This window comes from Pinus tabuliformis, chromosome 1_1 (assembly GCF_031772625.1).
Source record: "Pinus tabuliformis cultivar Carrire ecotype Pingquan chromosome 1_1, CPIR1, whole genome shotgun sequence".
NCBI classification, from domain to species: domain Eukaryota; kingdom Viridiplantae; phylum Streptophyta; class Pinopsida; order Pinales; family Pinaceae; genus Pinus; species Pinus tabuliformis.
The window spans coordinates 343,692,973-343,713,250 of NC_142297.1; the positions used below are offsets into that span (position 1 = coordinate 343,692,973).

The 20,278-nt window shown below is 41.1% G+C and overlaps 1 pseudogene; it reads right to left on the reverse strand.

The window, feature by feature from the left end:
* Positions 1 to 455: 455 nt before the first annotated feature.
* Positions 456 to 20,278, reverse strand: part of LOC149212989 (polygalacturonate 4-alpha-galacturonosyltransferase-like) — a 54,461-nt pseudogene continuing 34,638 nt past the window's right edge.

Here is a 20,278-nt window from a genome sequence, read left to right on the forward strand (position 1 = left end):
ATAATCGGCGAAGAACCTGGGTAAGGAGAAGCAGAACTGTCAATGTTAGGGTTAGGGCTATTACTACCAAATATGGTTTGTCCCTCGAACGGATCTTGGGAATAATCAAGGGCCTCCTCTTCGATATCCATCTCTTCCATTAACGGAAACCGCCACCAAAACCATCAAGAAGATAGTTGACCGTGCGCACAGTAAACGGATGTCAACAAGTCAAAATGGTAGGGTAACTGCTATCGCAGGTGCCCGATTTACTGAGTTTAATATCTGTTCTATCTTTGTGCAGGTGCAGGGATGCACACACGCCACCTGCCCGCCTGTGGCCACGTTAGAGCCCAGAACATTCATATCAATTATCGGTCATGAAAAAGAGAATGAAAAGAAGAAATATTGATACACAGACTGCAACTTTAAAAGAAACAAAGGATATGAACACCAAATGCAAATGGAAGCACTTACTACTCTTGATTTAGAAGCAGCCAATGCGAAAATCCACGGGGTAGTGTTCCAAGCTTCCACAACACTCTATCCTCACTCTGACATACAATAAAAGAAAAACTTAGAAATCAAACAAAGAAAAACCCATTAAGTTTTCTAGCTAAGTACTTCAGATTTACTTCAAATACTTTAAAGTAAGCATCACGGGAATTAACATAAATAAACCACACTACACGCTTACCATGTTCTTCCACTTGCGATATATTCCAGTTATATCTTATTTCTTCCATTCCTTGATATCAAATACATTCATCCCATATGCCCAACCACAAGCATTAGGATCAAAGTTCATGGCTATGTGCGGATTGGAAAATTTAAGGTATTTTTCAAACCAGTGAAAGCTTTCTCCACAAGTTTCCACTGAACTATTAACCTTTCCATGAATATCTACTGACCACAAGGGCGTCAAATCTTTCTGAACCACAGTATCATCATCCCAGAAAAGGATCTTGTCCAGTTTTGGATAAACTTGTGGAAGATAGAAACGAAGATGATTTAGCATGGATAAATATTTTGGATTTATATATTTCAAATTGGGGGAACATGCTGAGAGTGTAGTCGAGTGATCTACCTTGAAATAATAATCTTTCACAGCTGCGGATTCAAGTTGGAAAAGCACAGGGCAATAGGAGGAATTGAGCCATTTAAAATCATCAACATTTTCTACATGTATCACAACTTTCCTTGGGGGATTAAGTAAAAACCACATTTTCATGGCCCCAAAATTTAACTTGTCTGTGACGAGATCAAATACATGTTTATGAGATTCCTGCAAACACAAGTAAATCACCTACAATGAGATCCAAATATTAAATGTAAAATGCAGCAAAATTGTTGGACTTCCAAACTTTAGAGAATTTTTAATTAATAACACTTCACCTTAGCATTCATGACAGTTGAATTCACAACCACAGATGCAGCCAATACATTGTGAGAAAATAATGCATAGTGATATAGAGTTGGATCCTCCAACTTGTCCTTTTTAGGAAATTTCACTTTTCAAAGGCAAGCAAGTAATAATCCATGGTCAATCGCATGGACAGACAGTGCAAGCCCTTGGGAACAATCCTTGCTGCGAGCTGACTTAAAAATGTACTTTGCTTTTTCAAGGTCCTGTTGTGCCCTACAACAACCCCCCATTTCATAACATTTTTATCACAAACAATTAACATATGAAATGGGTCCCTTTTAAAATTTTAATTGGCATTAAAGAATTTGTTCGAAAAAGGTATGATAATCAAATGAATTTGTGAATAAAAGCCTTTTTGAACAAATAACAAGCAATTTTTGGTTAAGTCCGAAAAAGCAATCGCAAGATCGCTTGTTACCTTGGTCCTTTCCGATGCGATATCGCTATCGACCATCGGCGATAGCCAATGCACACACAGAAAAAGCACATGTCTTTTCCCCGATGCGACACAATATTGGTGATCAACTATCGGCGCTGCTTCTTATGAAAAGCGTTTTAAGCCACGACCCGATGCGATATCGCTATCGGTAGTCGGCAGAATCCCATACATTTTCATAAGAAGTTCAGATCTTTTCCCGATGCGATGTGATATCGCTATCGGTAGTCGGTAAATCATTTGATATACATCTAGGGATTATGTTTGCGCGCTAATATGATGCAATGTCGCAATCGGCATTCGCCAAGATCTCTCCCAAACGATAATATCACTCACACCCCGATGCGATGCGATGACGCTTAATGATGACCAGAATTCCTAAAAGGTGATTATTTCAAAGCTTCAAAGTTATATTTAAATCCGATTTGACAAAAGCACAGATTTCAAAATGTCGTTAAATACAGGGATAAGGTAATGCATGCGTATTTTAAGCTTTGCCCCTTCGATTTAACGAACATTTACGATTAGACCTTTGAAAAAATCTGTTGCACGCTTTAAGGGGTCATTCGGTTTAATAACTTAAGTAATGGTCATTTATGGAGCTGCAGGCTGTAAAATCACCATCATTGCATCTGCGGTGCCTTCTCAAATCATTAGATCCGCAGCCACTTTTAGAATTAATCTCACCACGCTTCAAGTAATATATCTATCCCATTATGGATTGTCATTGTTATTTCCTTGTTACGATTTCTCTTGCATTTGTGTAGAATTCAACCGTCGAGAGAAGTCTGAACATGATGGGAAAGAAATTCAAGAAGGTGGCAGGTTCTACTGCAACACCTGTCTCAGGTAAAGCTGCTATAGTTTCAAAGAAAGGCTTAATCTCAGATACTACATGCACTGGTCTTCCTAGCACTACATGGCAAGGTACGTATAATTAGTTAGAGGCTGAGCAACTAGAAAAAACAGTAACTGAGGCTAGTGTGGATGAACTAAGGAAGTCCGAGGCAACTCTCAAAGACTTGGCCGACTCCTTTCTGCACAGAATAGCAGCCAGAGAACAAGTCCTACCTTACACTGATGTGGTACGCTGGGCAATTGAGGAAATTACCCTCACTGATAGAACCTTTCATACAAAGGATGGAAGGATTTTCGGGTCCTTCAAGCCTGATGACCTGAGGCGGATGTATCATTTACCTGAACCTGAGCTAGTCTATAACAGAGCCTTTGTGGAGAAGTTCGCGAAAGAGAATGAATCACCATCCGAACCTCTCCGAGATTGGAGGCAGAATCCAGCTAAACACAAGCATGACATTTCGGGTAAGTACTCCAATGCTTCTTTGGCTTCTCCCTATTGCTATTCTGGGATTATGATGTGTAGATTGTGGGGATTACATGACTCTGCTAATATCCATATTGATATGGTTCCCTTAATGGAAGGGGCCGTCAATAGTACAATCATGGATTGGGCCACTATTCTGTCTGATAAATTCGTCATAGCTGTTCGTGAGTTTAGGGCCAAAACCAGAGTCGCCGAGAGGAAAATCCCACCCTTTTATTACTCTACTTACATTATGGATACCCTGTGTTTTAATTCTGAGTTTCCTGTCCTTGGTTGGAGATGGACCACCCATGACCCAACACCCATTCACTTGTACCATCGGAAATTATGGAAACCCTCTTACAAAGACCATTTGTATCAAATTTGCAATGGTTTCATGGTGCCCGTCCACTATTCTATTTTCGACAGACCTATCCCAAGAATTTCCTGTTAACACCCAGGTTGTTCCCTATGACTCCCAAGGGAATACGGCCGGGGTAACCACTAACCAATCTTTGGATCACTGCTTCTAGCCAAAGTGTGATCAGAGAGGGCTCTCTCTTTATTATTTGTATCTGTTATGATAGTGTTTTAGGCTAGGTATTATGCATAGGTTTTGTTTATGTTTTGGTTGAAGATTTTCTTTCAGGTCTTGTGATATAATGTTCAAAGAGTCAAATATCATTGGGCAATGGAGTCTATGGCTGTAGGTGTCTAGAAACCTCGAGGTGAATTGGTGAGACTTACAGGGCCATTTGAATACTTCATACAACAAAATTTTTGATTTATAACACAAACAGGTGAAAAAACCAGTGAAAGCAATTAAGAATTTTCACTAAAGTATTTAAGTATTTCCACCAAACTAGGTATGAGAAACGGATAGATGTCTCAGGAGAAAAATTGAATCCCTGGGAATGTCTATCACTGCAAAAGATACAGTCTTAAAGTGCAGCAATCAAGAATTACACTTCTTTCACTATATCTGAAGAAAACATGGATAATAGCTTAGTTTGAGTTCAGGGTAATCAGTGATTAAATCCTGGAACTATTCTTCTACTTTGCTATTAAGTGTAAGACATTTAAACAATAAAAGAGAACAAAAGACTCGAAAACATGTAACACAGAGATTTAAGAAAGACTTATTGTTTTATGAAACACTCTGGAATCCTGCAACATTCACCATTCATCACAATGCATCAAGGTACGCCAAGCTTCGGAAATTCCATTCACCCTTTGTATTATTTCTCTGAGAATTTTACAGCAAGTGAGATCTCCAAAATGAAAATAACAACAACCCCTTAAGCTTCAGTGAGGGGCGAATATATACATACGATTTTACAAAAATATCTGAGTTCTAAGTTATCTCAGACTTAATGTTCTCACCAACTTTTGAGATATTTTTATCAGAAATTTATTACAGCATTGAATACAAAATAAAGGCGTCTTGATGTTCTGTCAGAAGATACTTTTGGCCTTTGGGAGCTGCTGAGTCGGTTGGGGACGTGCTGTTCAAAATGTGGTGAGCTGTCATCATTAGTGATGAATCACTTTTTGGATGCTTTTCAAACATTAACTCTTTTGCACTTGTCTTCTGGTGATCTGAGCTGGCAGTGGCCGAATGTCTTTAAAACTACCGTGGCAGAATTTGGAGCATGGCCTGCCACCAGTCCTCCTTAGGCATTTGGTGCCTCCGAATTTTAATTAGAGTCTCGTCAAGCTCTGTATATCTGAAAAAACTAGGAGGAGTTTCAAATAAATGATTTACCTCATTTTCAACAAAAAATGAGCTTTCGAGCTTAGTGTACAAGCTCTGTCCTGTTGGAGGAACTGTTTCCTCAGAAGTACTGCTGGATGCAGTGATTTGATTTTCAATGTAAGCGGCCACCCTGTTTGTAAATTGATCTCTGCTGATCAATTTTCCTGTACTGCTCAACAGGCTAGGAAGTCCTCTTGCTTGTAGCATTCCCATTCTGAGTTTATAATCTTCAACTTCAGTCTGTATCTCATAACTTTTTCTTTCTGCCGTCTGTACATAACCTCTGAGAGTTAGCACCTTTTTAGCCATGAGGATGGCCTCTGTTCTGTTGGTGATTCCAACGGCTGCCAACTCCTCTTTGTCTTGCCTGTTCAAAAATTCTATCAATTGGCTAGCTTGCTCAGGTCTGTTTCCTAACACTGTCTTGGCCCTCTGGACATCTGTCTGGGCTTGTACAATTAAATCCATATGCTCATGCATTGTTTTAATGGATTTCCACTGTTTGATAACGGCTTGGGTAATTTTATTCCACAAGATTCTTTTGATTTCTGCCATAGTATTTTCCAGATTGAGCTCCTTCTCCAGGGCCTTTATTTTATCTTTTTGAGCCTTAATCTGTCTGCCCTGTTCTGCCACCGTTATCTTTGATTGATCATATTTGGCATCTATCTCTGCCAGTTTTTCTTTTGCTTTCCTTATTTCATCCGCCTGTAGCTCCATTGCTTTGACAGCTTTGGTTAATTCTTCTACACTGGGGTGGGCATCTGTAGCTGCTGTTGTACCTGCTGCTTCTGTTGTGGGAGCCACTGCTGCCCCAGAAGTTGTTGCTGTTGTGGAATCTGTTGGAGGAACTTGGAGTGTAGATCCTCCCTGTTTGTCTTGCAATGTTCCTTCCAGCTCTTTCTCTAGTTCTTGAATCCTTTGATCTTGCTGTAATAAGAGGTCAAGTTGTTCATTAACTTGCCTTTCCTTTTGCAATTCAGCTGTCTGAGGGTGTTCTGTAGGTAACAGCTTCAACCTCTTCTTCATGGCATTTAGATCATCATCCTTTTTCTTTATGAGGGCTTTTACCCCGGTTGGGTCACTAGGGTCATGCCCTAGATCAACAATAATCTCCTCAAGAGATTTTATCCTATTGTCCTTGGCCTTAGAGGACAACCTCTCAAAATCTAGTTGAGTGTTTGTGTTCTTCAAAGATTCTTTCAGCTCATGAGCTAATGTGGCCTTCTCTACCAAGGTGGCATAGACCATCTCCCCAGTCTGCTTGTGGAGCTCAATTTGGTCCATGGGATGTATGTCTTTGGCCAGGACCTCCACCCTTGTTTTGATGAAATCTACAGTTGTCATTGGGTGTGGCCCCTTGGGTTTGAAATGGCTGAATATCATTTTTTCCTCTTTGAAGTCATAGACCGACATCAACCTTTCTTGCTGGGCTGGAGTGGCATCTATAAACTGTTTGTAAACCTCAGCCCTCAATAACTCATTTGCTGCCTTGATTTCTTTGAAGGTAGCCTTAGCACTTTTAAGCTTCTGGCTTTGCTGAGAAGAGGATGACACCTCCAAACCAAGCTGTAAATTCTGCTCCTGCTAAAAGGAGCTTGTCCCTGTATGTTGGCCGCCTTCCCTGTCCTTTGCTGTATCGTTCAAGACATCTTCAGTGATGTCTTCCACCTCTGGGGAATCTGCCCTTTGCCTTTTGGCCTCTGGCTGGTGGGAGGATCCACTGACGGGAGTGGACTCTTCTCTTTGCCTTTTAGTACCCCTCTCTTCATGTGCTGGGGTCTGCAAAACTGAGGTAGTTAGTGGCTCAATTTGAGGTGGCGGTGTTTGCATTAGGGGGGTTTCTGGCAGCCCAGTTTGTGGCAGAACAGTTTGTCCTTGTTGCTGCTCTGTTTGTTGTTCTGTTTGCTGATCCTTTTGCTGTGACTGTTGCTCTGACTGTTCCTTTTTTGCTTCATCCTCTGCATCCATTTTTCCTTTTCCTTTATCTAAGCCTGGTGCTGCTGTAGAGAGTGTCTGCGGCGCTGTCCTGGTAACTGAGGTCCCTCCTCCCACTGATTGAGGCAATCTGAAAGGTACCTGGAGCACATAGTCCAGGTCAATAGTCTTCTCAAGTTCTTTCATATTTCTAAGCATTCTTTCTTCTTCAGTTAAGCTCTCAACTAGAGTGTCCAGCTGCCATTCTTGTAAGTTGGCATACTTTTCTATGTGTGGGTAGTGGCAGTGTTTAATCCCTAGGAGTCTGTACTTAGTTCTCCTAGCAGTGATGAAACCTTGAGGGTCATAAGGGACCCATCGAAAACTGTATGACAATTTATATTTGTCCTTGAGGATCAGGTCTGCAAATTCCCATCCTTCCTTCTTGTTCATGATGAAAGGGCCCAACTCATTTTTGTAGTTAAGGTGTGCCTTTTTCTTGGAGCTGTGGAAATGGGTAAGGTCTGACTGAATCAATTGCCTGTAATACTCCAAGGCAAATAATCTCATAGGAACATACTTGGGTAGCCTGTATGGACAGAGCTCACAGCCATATACTCTGAACACAGTATGGTGTTCATATAGGTACCAATCACCTATTTTGTACTTCTTAGATAGCTGCAAAGCTTTCTTGATCTCATTAGATACTCTGGGTGGAGGGGACTTCATAAGCATGCAGGAGACTGGGTAGACAAACTGGTCAACAAATTCACAGTAGGTATAGGGTGAATTTGTGATTTCATGATAGACTGAGGTCCAGAAAATGACAGATCTCCTCTCTCCTTTGTTATCCAGCCTTCTGATATAGCATGGGAAAGCTTCAGAATGATAAAACATGAACAGGTGGTAGATATAAGCTGAGTATCTGAAGACCCCCTGTCTGTCCATTTTGCTCAATTGATCATGAATCCTATTGGCTATGAACTTAGCAAAGTTATACTTTCGGGCAGGGGGTTGACGTGGGCTGTAAGCAGACAGCAATACGAGCATGGCTTGATCCACATGCTTACTGTTTTGGTAACCTAACACATAGGCTATCATGTCTAGTAGCAGCCTGCCTGAGTCATTGAAATGTTCATGCAGATAAGGGGGTGGCCCTGTAGGCTGGCACTCAGCTCTCATGTAGTTCCTGGTGACCTTTTGCAGCTCCTCACTGGTCATCTTGTCACCAGCTTCCAGCAAGTACCTCATGGAGAATGGGACTAGCAACTCCGTTTGATCAAACTGCAACATCTTGTTGATGGACTCAGCATTTATATAAAAAAGGATCCTCCCTGATGGAGTATTGACAGCTCTGTGCTCCAGATCATAGTTTTGAGCACATAAGTGAATGATTTCAGGGAAAACATTCACAGCTGGGAGACAGTAATAGGGCAGGTTTGACTCCCACATCCCATCTGTACCAAGTCCTTCCTTATGGTCTTCCCTCAGTGTAGTGAAGATTTTCAAAAAGTCCCTGTTTCCCTCAAAGTCATTGATGAGACAATCCTTGTCAATAAATGGCAAGGCCTCCAGTTGCTTATTGGTTTGATTCAGTGGAGTAACACTGAGGGAAGAGGATGCAGAGGCAGCCATGATTTAATCTGTATGTGTGCAGGGAGAGGTAATAGTTTGATAAGTCTTTGAAGACTTAAGCAGCAGGTAAACTGTACACAATGTAATGTCCTCTTCTAGTGTAAAATTGTAAGCAGGTTGGTAAAATGCTGTAATTTCTCAGGGATGTGGATTGCCTAAGGGAACCTTGCAGAGACAGTGATAATTCATTAGGAAGAGTGCAGGTGGCCCGTACTTGGCAAAAGGGAACAATGCCGAGTACCTCGGGGGTAAATTTTGCAGTTTTAACCCGCGAACTGATTTCTCCAATGTCAAATTGTGGCTTAGGGATGGGGCAAGTTGCTTGGGTTTGGTTTAGGTGCTCAGGTGGAGCTGAATTAAGTGAATTTACCAGTCTTTAATGGTGAATTCTACAGAGAATTGGAATTCATGGGCAAAGTGGAAGGAAATGGCAAAATACCTGGAAAATCGACTTGGAAGCTCGCGGGCCGGGTTGTGGAGACTTGGTGTCGTCGAATTCTGAACTTTGAATGGTCGGATTGCTGAATTTGATGGCTGAGTGAGAGGTTTCGCAGCAGCTGTTGGCAACGGCTAGTTTCTCTTTCGCATGAAAATGAGCGAAAACGACTCATTTAGTCGTTTAAATCGTTAAATTTGGCAAAAGTGTGCATTTGGCGCTTTTCCGCTGATGACGTCAGCATGATGTCATGGCGGGGCCCAGGTACGGAGGTGACGTGGCGGCTGAGGTGTTCGCCATGGTGGCAGGACACGGTGGCGGGCGGATACAGTGGCGGGTCCGCGTGGAGGGCCACGGGACGCTGGGGCGGGTACCGGCGAGGTGACGTCAGGGTGACGTGCAAATGACGTGGGAGGAGAGTGGTAATAGGGGTGGTGGTAAGCGGGTTCCCCGCACCACCTTTGGGCAAAGGCGGTAATGGGGAGGGGGGCTCCGAACAACCCCACCGCCTGCCACGCGTCCCCTGTACGGGATGGGCGAAACCACTTTCCCCGAACGCTAAAGGTCGGCAGGTCGGGGAGTGAAAATGACCGCCCACCTTTAGATCTGGGCGACGGAGATCTGACGACTGGCGGGCCTTCCGACTGGTCGAGCATGTTGGGGAGGGGTCCCGCCAGCGTAATAAAATATTCAATTTAATAATTGGGCGGAGGACTATAGGAAAGTGGGTTTTTTCGCAGTTTTTGGGTTTTTTGAGCTTTTTCAAGGGTTTATATGGGAAAACGGGGTTTTTGTGCGTTTTCAGCAGAGAGACGGTGAGGGTTGAGGGAGAGGATTTCTGCTCATAACCAGAGGTCAGAGCACATCCAAGACAAGGTTGACCACAGTCCCAGGTGGACTGAAGTCCCCTTAGACCATTTACTTGGCTATAATGCCAAAAGGAGAATATGTAGATAATGCTGGGATTTATACACCTTGGTGTTAGTAGTATTAGGGAAAAAGGTGATATAAGGGATTTATATAGTAGGGTTAGTGTTAGTTATGGAGGAGGGGGTAAGTGGATGTGGAAACCATTGAGTTTATGTGAAACAAGCTTGGTTTCAAGAGTAGATCAAAATGAAAAGATTTTTAGACAAGAAATGTGGCTTTTAAAGATCAAGAACCACCATGAAAACTTAGTCTTTTCCATGAATCTCAGGCTAGTGAGGGAATGTTAGAAATGAAATTGGAGGGGAGTGAGGGAAATTAGTCATGCTTCCAGCTGTAATCTTTTGCCTTGCTGCCCACCATCACCAATCTTGCAATGATAGGGATAACCTTTCTGCAACCCCAGCTACCTACCCAGCTACTTGCCTAGCATTTTATTTATTCTTGGAGGGTGCATTTGAACTTGCAAACCCTTACTTGCCTTTTCTTTTCTTTGGCTTTTTCTTTTGCTTTTTCTATCTACTTCTACCCTTATCTCTTCCAAGGTCCCAGATTAAGCTGTTGGGATCCTTTTCTTCTCTACCTAAACTAGTTGTCTGCCAAGATTAAACAGTTTGGACAGACTTCTTTCTCTAGTCTACAACACAAAATTGAACACATGGCATGATCCAGATTAGACTGTTGGATCATCCATCAAAATTTGAAATAAGGTCATCAACATTTGAAACACTTTACACACCTTCTTGCTCTTTAGGAAATATGGGATCTTTGTGAACTCAAAGCAGAGCATATTTGGACTTTCTCTTGCCAATCATGAAATATGAAACCTATTGGTATAGGTATCCAACAGTGGCTCCACATGGGGATGGTTTTTCTTTTGAAAGACCAAGAACAGCAGGTCAGATTGCCTTGTTCCTTAGCTGCCCATGCCAATCTTTGAACTTTACTGCATTAATGTGTCAAAATTGTGTGCTTCTTTCTTGGAAGACCTCTGATTCTATTTGCCTCTTGCTGTTTGGTGAATTGCTTAGGAAACTGCATTTTTACAATCTAAATAGAAATAATATGTACATCTGCATATATACAAGGGAACCTGATGTTGCAATCATGGGAAATAATCAAAATAATGCTTCAGCATCCTGCCATTGACAGGACCTTCATCCAAGTCAGTTTCAGTCAGACTCTTGAGGAAGTAAGTGTTGTTACCTTGCACTGCTTGGACAGCAAATGGTCCTCTCCATAAAGAATCAAATTTTCCATGTTTTCCTTTCTCTTCTCTTCTTGCATCCCACTTTAAGACTTTGTCCCCCATATTGAAATCTTCTGCTTTGGTTCTCCTATCAAAGGCCTTTTTCAGTTTCTCTTGTAATGTCTGCACTCTGCTGAAAACTTGTTCTCTGGTTTGCTGTAAACAGATTATCTGATTGATCCTTCTTTGCATATCATTTGGCTCTGCTTGGCTCTCTTGCAGAAGCTTCATAACCGGCACTCCTAGTGATGAAGGAAATTTGGCTTCTAATCCATAGACTAACTCATATGGGCTGGTCCCAATTGATCTTTTTGTTGTTAGTCTATCTGCCCATAAAGCATTTACTAGTTTCTTATGCCAGTTCTTTTTGTTCTCTTCCAGCACTTTCTTTATGATATTTATTAAACTTTTGTTTGATGATTCAGCGAGGCCATTTCCTTGAGGATAGTAAGCAGTAGAATGACCCAAAATAATGTGAAATTTGTGGCAGAAGTTCACCATTTTCTTGGATCTGAAGGCAGCAGCATTGTCTGTTATTATCTTGTCCGGACAGCCAAATCTAGCCAATATATTGTTTTCCAAAAACTGAATGATTACTGAATCATTTGCTTGTCTGCATGGGGCAGCTTCAATCCACTTGGTGAAGTAGTCTGTGGCTGTTAAAATCCATCTGTGTTGGCCTGAAGATGAAGGATGAATTTCCCCAATGAAATCCAAGCCCCATTGTTGAAAAGGTCTCTCCGTTGCAATGGGCTTCAAAGGGAGTGGCAGCAACTGTCTTTTGCCTTCAAACAGTTGGCATTTGTGGCATGAGGCTGTAAATTTCTTAACATCAGAGAACATGGTGGGCCAGTAATAACCAGCCCTCAATATCTTGTCCACAGTGGACTTCCAGTACAAATGTCCACCACAGTCTCCAGCATGGAAATCTTGCATGATATTGTTAGTTTCATTCTCCATTAGACAGTGCAGCAATATACCTTCATGGTTTTTCCAAAGTAAATTTCCATCCATCACACAAAATCTGGATGTTTTCATTTTTAGGAACCTACACTTAGTTCTGGACAGTCCTGGGGGAGCACACAGGTTTTGTAACACATAGCAGATATCAGAGTACCAAGGAGATTGTTCAAAGGCTACATTGATCTTTGGAGTCGCCAGCTCTGTTTCACTGTCCAGTTGATTGATATCTAAGGCTTGGAAATTTGCTTCTGTCATTAATTTGGCCAAACCTTGCCCTTTTATCAGCTTAGTAGGTTTTATTTCAATGTCAAATTCTAGTATATTGGCAATCCATTTTCCTCTCCTGCCCTCTAAGTTTTCTTGGGTGAGAATGTCTTTGACAATAGGACTTGGTACGTAAGCCACAACATGGGAGTAAAGGATGTAAATCCTAAAGTCTTTAATAGCTTTGATCAAAGCATAGGCTTGTTTCTCCATAATTTGGTACTTTAGAGGGGCATCTCTAAGAGCTCTGCTGAAGAAGGCAATAGGTTTCTCATTCCCTTGGTCATCTTTCTGTAATAAAACAGCAGCAATAGTATGTTGGGAGGCAAAGGAGAAAATGATAAAGTCTCTGTCAAACTGTGGATTGGTTAACACTGGGGTTTGAGTCAAGGCCAATTTTATACTTTCAAAGGCTTGTTTTGCTTCAACAGTCCATTTGACCTTTGAATCTTTCTTTAGCATATTGTTTAGTAATCTGATTAATTCTGCTAAATTAGGGATAAACCTTCTTAAAAAGTTGATTTTTCCTAAGAATCCTTGCAATTCCTTGACATTCCTTGGGTGAGGCATTTGTAGGATAGCTTGTATCCTATCTGGATCAATTCTTATGCCATCTTTTGAAATAATGTGTCCTAAGAGTTTCCCTTCTTCCAAGCCAAATAATGACTTCTTGGGGTTTAAGGAAATACCATATTTCCTGCATGTTATGAAAATCTGTCTCAAATGTTTCAAGTGTTCTTGCTCAGATTTTGAAAAGGGTGTAAGATCATCTAAGTAAATGACCAAGAAGTCATGAATTTCTTTTGCAAAAGCAATGTCCATTGCTCTTTGAAACGTTGCCCCTGCGTTTTTCAATCCAAAGGGCATTTTCACATACTTGAAAGTTCCCCATGGGGTTGTAAATGCAGTTTTGTCTTGGTCATCAGGGTGAACTAGGATTTGATTGAAGCCTGAGAATCCATCAAGCAATGATATCCTTGAAGCCCCTACTACTCTTTGAAGAATGTGATCCATTTTGGGTAAAGGGTAGTTATCTTTGAGTGATACTTGATTCAAATTCCTTAAGTCTACACAAAGTCTAATCTCACCAGTTTTCTTTCTTGTAGGGACCAAATTTGAAATCCACTCAGAGAACCTGATTGGTGCTATGATACCAGCTTTGAACATTTTATGTAATTCTTTCTCAATGGAAGGAAGGAGCACAGGATTGATCCTTCTCAATTTCTGTTTGAATGGTTTTTGATTAGGCTTGAGGGGAATGGTGTGCTGGATGACAGAAGTATCATAGGACTTTAGATCCTCATAACCCCAAGCAAAAACATCTTGAAACTCTTTAAAGAGGTCAATATATTTGGGTTTTTGATCAGGGGGCAAAGCAGCAGATAGTTTTATTATTTTAGGCTTGTCAGTAGTACCAATGTTGCATTCTTCAATTGCTGCATCTAATGGCTGCATTTTTGGTTTCCTGGGGACATCATTTGAATCAAAAATGTCTTCTAATGGGGTAAGGCCTACTGGAAGGAAATTGTCTTTGAGTTGTATGATTTCAGCTTCAGCGCTGCTCATCTCTTCACAGTCAATTTGGTGAATTTGCTGAATGTTTTCATTGTTGAAAATAGTTGGACTCAGTAATTGTTTTGCTGTTCTAGGTGACATTGGGTGAGCAGACTGTTGAAACTGTATTTGTGATGGACTTGCTCCATCAAGTATTTGTGATTGACTTGCTGACTCAAGTATTTGTGATTGACTTGCTCCATCAATATCAATATTTAATCCTGTGAACTCTTGTTGCAAGGTTAAAAAATTGTTTATTTGCATGTCATCCTCAAATACTTGCCATTCTTTGACATTGTTTGGAATAGAGGGTCTGTATTTGACCTCGGCTGTGAAACAGTTATTGGGTTCTAATGGGAATTTGAAGGTGCTGGCAAATGTAGCTAAGCTGTGTGCATGGAGATTGTGGCCCCTTGAAATTTTTGTGATAACACACTCAGAGAAGGTCTCTAATATTTCAATTACAGCAGATCTGTAGGACCTCAATCTTTTGTCATTGGTGACAAAGTTTCCTTTCACTTGTTGAATTACTAGATCAGAGTCTCCCATGATGGAGAGTTTAGGAGCTTGTAGTGATTTTGCTAGCTTTAGGCCCAGCAACAGAGCTTCATATTCTGCCATGTTATTAGTGCATCTAAAATTCAATCTATAAGCCCTGCCTTCTGCATAGTCTTTCTCTTTGTTATGTATCCACACTCCAGCTCCTGCCCCTAACTTGTTAACTGAGCCATCAAATTCTAGGACCCACAGGATGTCTTGCTGAACAGGAGATTTAAAATTATGTTCATGGGATGGCAATGTGAGCATGAGTTGGGGTTTCTTTTCCCATTTGTTTTCTAGGACAGTTTTATCACTTTTTTGACAATCTTTGACAACTAGAGGAGGGATACTGTGTATTGTTGGGCTGATTAATGTTTGGCAGGTGATACTTGTTTGATCAATGTTTTGTTCTTGTATGAGTGTTTCGGTCCTGATGTCATTGTTTGAGGGGCTTGTGCTGTCATTGAAGAGGATGAAGGAGTCTATGTCCGAATGGACAGCATATATTGGAAAATTTTGAGGCTTTTCTTCACTGCTGACCATATACTTCATGAGTGTTTCCCTGTAAAGTCTTTTTGGTTGCCCAAAGACAGAGATAGTTGCATATGACATATCTAATTGCAGGGAGCCTTGGAGCTTGGCTCCCCATGATCTTGATAACAGCATCCCATACTTGGGTGGGATCTCAGCGACTACAACATCCATTAGAATGGTTTTGTTGGGATATTGAACCAGAGACACACATAAATCTTTTATTAGGCCTAAACATTTGACTTGGCTAGAATCAAAAGAAAATAGGTCTTTGTATGGTCTTGTTATATCCAAGTTCAATCTTTCCATGACTGCTTTTGGCATAAGGTTGTGAGAGGCACCTGAGTCGAACATTGCATTATGTAGTATTTTATCATGAACATGCAGGCTGACATAAAAAGGTAAAACCCCTGTGACCATAGTTTTTCCATCTACCTCTGGGCCAAACAGTAATTCTGGAGTGTCATCTAGCACATTTACATCATCTTTGCTATTAGTGAGTTGAAGGGATTTCTTGATCTGTTGTTTGTATATGTCATGCTTGGCTAGCTCTGAGAGGGGAATTGCTATCTTTAGCTTGCCAATCTCTGTGCCTAGGTCAAAGGGTTTGTCAATTTGGGTTTTAGAGTCACGGACAGCAGTCTTTTCTTTGTTCATTAAATCTTCTTGTTGGATTTCATCTTGATTTTGAGACCTGCCCCTTTTACTCATGTCTTGAGGGGTAAAATTTGAATCAGGGTGAGAGGACGAAGTTGCCATGGGCTGTTGTAGTGGGGACAGTAGTTCAGTAACCTCCTCAACTACAATTTCTTCTGCAGGCAAGTTTATTTTGTCATTAGGTTCTGTGACCATGTTTTCTTTAGACCTCTGTTTATCCTTTATCTTGTCAGGCTGATTTACATTCACAGTCCTACTCCTCAGTTTATACTGTTTATGGACTTCATAGACAACAGTATCATATCCTTGTTTAAAGTCAAAGGATTCACCTGATTTAGTTTGGAATGTTTTGCTTTCATCCTCCTCATGGTCTTCTTTTGTTAGGAAAACATGGCTTTTACCATCCAGACCCATTAAGTTAATTTCAGGATCTTCATTGAGCTGATTGGCTGTGGAAGTTTCTGCATAGTTTTCTTGAAAAGGGGGTCTAATGTCTTGGTCAGCACTTGTCTTTCCTATGTTTGGGTTCTGAGGTCTCCTAAAATTCGGGTTTCTAGGAGGGTTGCTTTGTGATGCCTCCCATGATGATTTTCTTTCAACTGATTCCACTCTTTCACCCAATCTCTTCATGCTGTTTAGTATTGCATCCAGCTTTTGATCAAAACCCGAGGGTTCTTCTCTGAAGCCAGTCTTCTTTTCCAACTTTGCTCTGTTTCTTTTGGCAATTAGGTTAGCCTCTACAGTGACTGCAACCCTTTGAGCTTCTTCAAGGGTTGGAGGATCTCTTTCTTTCAACTGATAGGCCATATCAGAATCAAAACCGTCAGGGAAGTTATACAGGGCCAAATCAGGAGGGGGCCTTAAGTTCTGTGGGATAGCATTATATACATTGTTAAACCTAGCACAATATTCCAAAACTGTTTCTTGGGGACCTCTTTTAATAGTGTTATATTCACCAAGTATGTGGAGAGGATCTTTCTTCTTCTCCCATCTCTCAGCAAAAACTTCGTAAAGCTGATCAGGTGTTGCAATGGAGTTTGCATTGAGGGATTTGAACCAAGTTCTAACATCCCCAGTTAAGCTTTGAACAAAAATTCTCATCCTGACGCTATTATCATCTATTTCATAGGTCTCAAAGTGGTCTTGCATCTTCTTAGCATGCTGGACAGCTGTCAAAGGGCCATGGGAGTCAAAGAATGAGATTTTGGTTTGGTAGTCTTGGGGTAGAGCTGGAGCATTAGCTGGTATCTGCAGAGGTGCATACCTGTTAGCCATGTTTATGAGGTTTAGAGGGTTAACAGGAACAAATGGAACAACAGGGATTACAGGAGTGACAGGGTTAATGGTATGGGTAACAAGCGGGGAACTGGTTGAAAGAGTATGTGCAGATGGTGAAGATGGGAGAGGAGGGCTTTGAGGTGTTGATGATGAACTAGGGGAACTAGGAGTGGACCGGAAAAGAACTTTGCAGGGTGTGGGAATGCAGATAGGCTGATCTGAAATTATATCTGAATCAGCAGGCTTCTCCTGCTTTTGCTGTCTCCTAATGTTCTTTGGAATGATATTTGGATTATCAACAATGATAGGTTGATTAGGGTCAGGGTTTGCCCTAGTGTGCCTTGGGTTTCTTTTGGGAGCCAGCTTCTAAATATTCTTTTGAATTTGTACAAGAAGTTTATATATGCAAGGACTGGATGAAAATTTTGGAATGGCTATATATGTTTCAAAGCTAGGATGAAGATTCCCTAATCAGCTCTTCCCTAAAGCTGTTCCTGTGCTACAGAAATAGTCCTAAGGCCTCTTGGCTAGTTTCAGGCTTGATGGTAGCTTTGGAAGATAGATAGTAATTGAAAAATCTTTTAAGAAAGTCCCCAGCGGAGTCGCCAATTATGTTAACACCCAGGTTGTTCCCTATGACTCCCAAGGGAATACGGCCGGGGTAACCACTAACCAATCTTTGGATCACTGCTTCTAGCCAAAGTGTGATCAGAGAGGGCTCTCTCTTTATGATTTGTATCTGTTATGATAGTGTTTTAGGCTAGGTATTATGCACAGGTTTTGTTTATGTTTTGGTTGAAGATTTTCTTTCAGGTCTTGTGATATAATGTTCAAAGAGTCAAATATCATTGGGCAATGGAGTCTATGGCTGTAGGTGTCTAGAAATCTCGAGGTGAATTGGTGAGACTTACAGGGCCATTTGAATACTTCATACAACAAAATTTTTGATTTATAACACAAACAGGTGAAAAAACCAGTGAAAGCAATTAAGAATTTTCACTAAAGTATTTAAGTATTTCCACCAAACTAGGTATGAGAAACGGATAGATGTCTCAGGAGCAAACTTGAATCCCTGGGAATGTCTATCACTGCAAAAGATACAGTCTTAAAGTGCAGCAATCAAGAATTACACTTCTTTCACTATATCTGAAGAAAACATGGATAATAGCTTAGTTTGAGTTCAGGGTAATCAGTGATTAAATCCTGGAACTATTCTTCTACTTTGCTATTAAGTGTAAGACATTTAAACAATAAAAGAGAACAAAAGACTCGAAAACATGTAAAACAGAGATTTAAGAAAGACTTATTGTTTTATGAAACACTCTGGAATCCTGCAACATTCACCATTCATCACAATGCATCAAGGTACGCCAAGCTTCGGAAATTCCATTCACCCTTTGTATTATTTCTCTGAGAATTTTACAGCAAGTGAGATCTCCAAAATGAAAATAACAACAACCCCTTAAGCTTCAGTGAGGGGCGAATATATACATACGATTTTACAAAAATATCTGAGTTCTAAGTTATCTCAGACTTAATGTTCTCACCAACTTTTGAGATATTTTTATCAGAAATTTATTACAGCATTGAATACAAAATAAAGGCGTCTTGATGTTCTGTCAGAGGATACTTTTGGCCTTTGGGAGCTGCTGAGTCGGTTGGGGACGTGCTATTCAAAATGTGGTGAGCTGTCATCATTAGTGATGAATCACTTTTTGGATGCTTTTCAAACATTAACTCTTTTGCACTTGTCTTCTGGTGATCTGAGCTGGCAGTGGCCGAATGTCTTTAAAACTACTGTGGCAGAATTTGGAGCATGGCCTGCCACCAGTCCTCCTTAGGCATTTGGTGCCTCCGAATTTTAATTAGAGTCTCGTCAAGCTCTGTATATCTGAAAAAACTAGGAGGAGTTTCAAATAAATGATTTACCTCATTTTCAACAAAAAATGAGCTTTCGAGCTTAGTGTACAAGCTTTGTCCTGTTGGAGGAACTGTTTCCTCAGAAGTACTGCTGGATGCAGTGATTTGATTTTCAATGTAAGCGGCCACCCTGTTTGTAAATTGATCTCTGCTGATCAATTTTCCTGTGCTGCTCAACAGGCTAGGAAGTCCTCTTGCTTGTAGCATTCCCATTCTGAGTTTATAATCTTCAACTTCAGTCTGTATCTCATAACTTTTTCTTTCTGCCGTCTGTACATAACCTCTGAGAGTTAGCACCTTTTTAGCCATGAGGATGGCCTTTGTTCTGTTGGTGATTCCAACGGCTGCCAACTCCTCTTTGTCTTGCCTGTTCAAAAATTCTATCAATTGGCTAGCTTGCTCAGGTCTGTTTCCTAACACTGTCTTGGCCCTCTGGACATCTGTCTGGGCTTGTACAATTAAATCCATATGCTCATGCATTGTTTTAATGGATTTCCACTGTTTGATAACGGCTTGGGTAATTTTATTCCACAAGATTCTTTTGATTTCTGCCATAGTATTTTCCAGATTGAGCTCCTTCTCCAGGGCCTTTATTTTATCTTTTTGAGCCTTAATCTGTCTGCCCTGTTCTGCCACCGTTATCTTTGATTGATCATATTTGGCATCTATCTCTGCCAGTTTTTCTTTTGCTTTCCTTATTTCATCCGCCTGTAGCTCCATTGCTTTGACAGCTTTGGTTAATTCTTCTACACTGGGGTGGGCATCTGTAGCTGCTGTTGTACCTGCTGCTTCTGTTGTGGGAGCCACTGCTGCCCCAGAAGTTGTTGCTGTTGTGGAATCTGTTGGAGGAACTTGGAGTGTAGATCCTCCCTGTTTGTCTTGCAATTCTCCTTCCAGCTCTTTCTCTAGTTCTTGAATCCTTTGATCTTGCTGTAATAAGAGGTCAAGTTGTTCATTAACTTGCTTTTCCTTTTGCAATTCAGCTGTCTGAGGGTGTTCTGTAGGTAACAGCTTCAACCTCTTCTTCATGGCATTTAGATCATCATCCTTTTTCTTTATGAGGGCTTTTACCCCGGTTGGGTCACTAGGGTCATGCCCTAGATCAACAATAATCTCCTCAAGAGATTTTATCCTATTGTCCTTGGCCTTAGAGGACAACCTCTCAAAATCTAGTTGAGTGTTTGTGTTCTTCAAAGATTCTTTCAGCTCATGAGCTAATGTGGCCTTCTCTACCAAGGTGGCATAGACCATCTCCCCAGTCTGCTTGTGGAGCTCAATTTGGTCCATGGGATGTATGTCTTTGGCCAGGACCTCCACCCTTGTTTTGATGAAATCTACAGTTGTCATTGGGTGTGGCCCCTTGGGTTTGAAATGGCTGAATATCATTTTTTCCTCTTTGAAGTCGTAGACCGACATCAACCTTTCCTGCTGGGCTGGAGTGGCATCTATAAACTGTTTGTAAACCTCAGCCCTCAATAACTCATTTGCT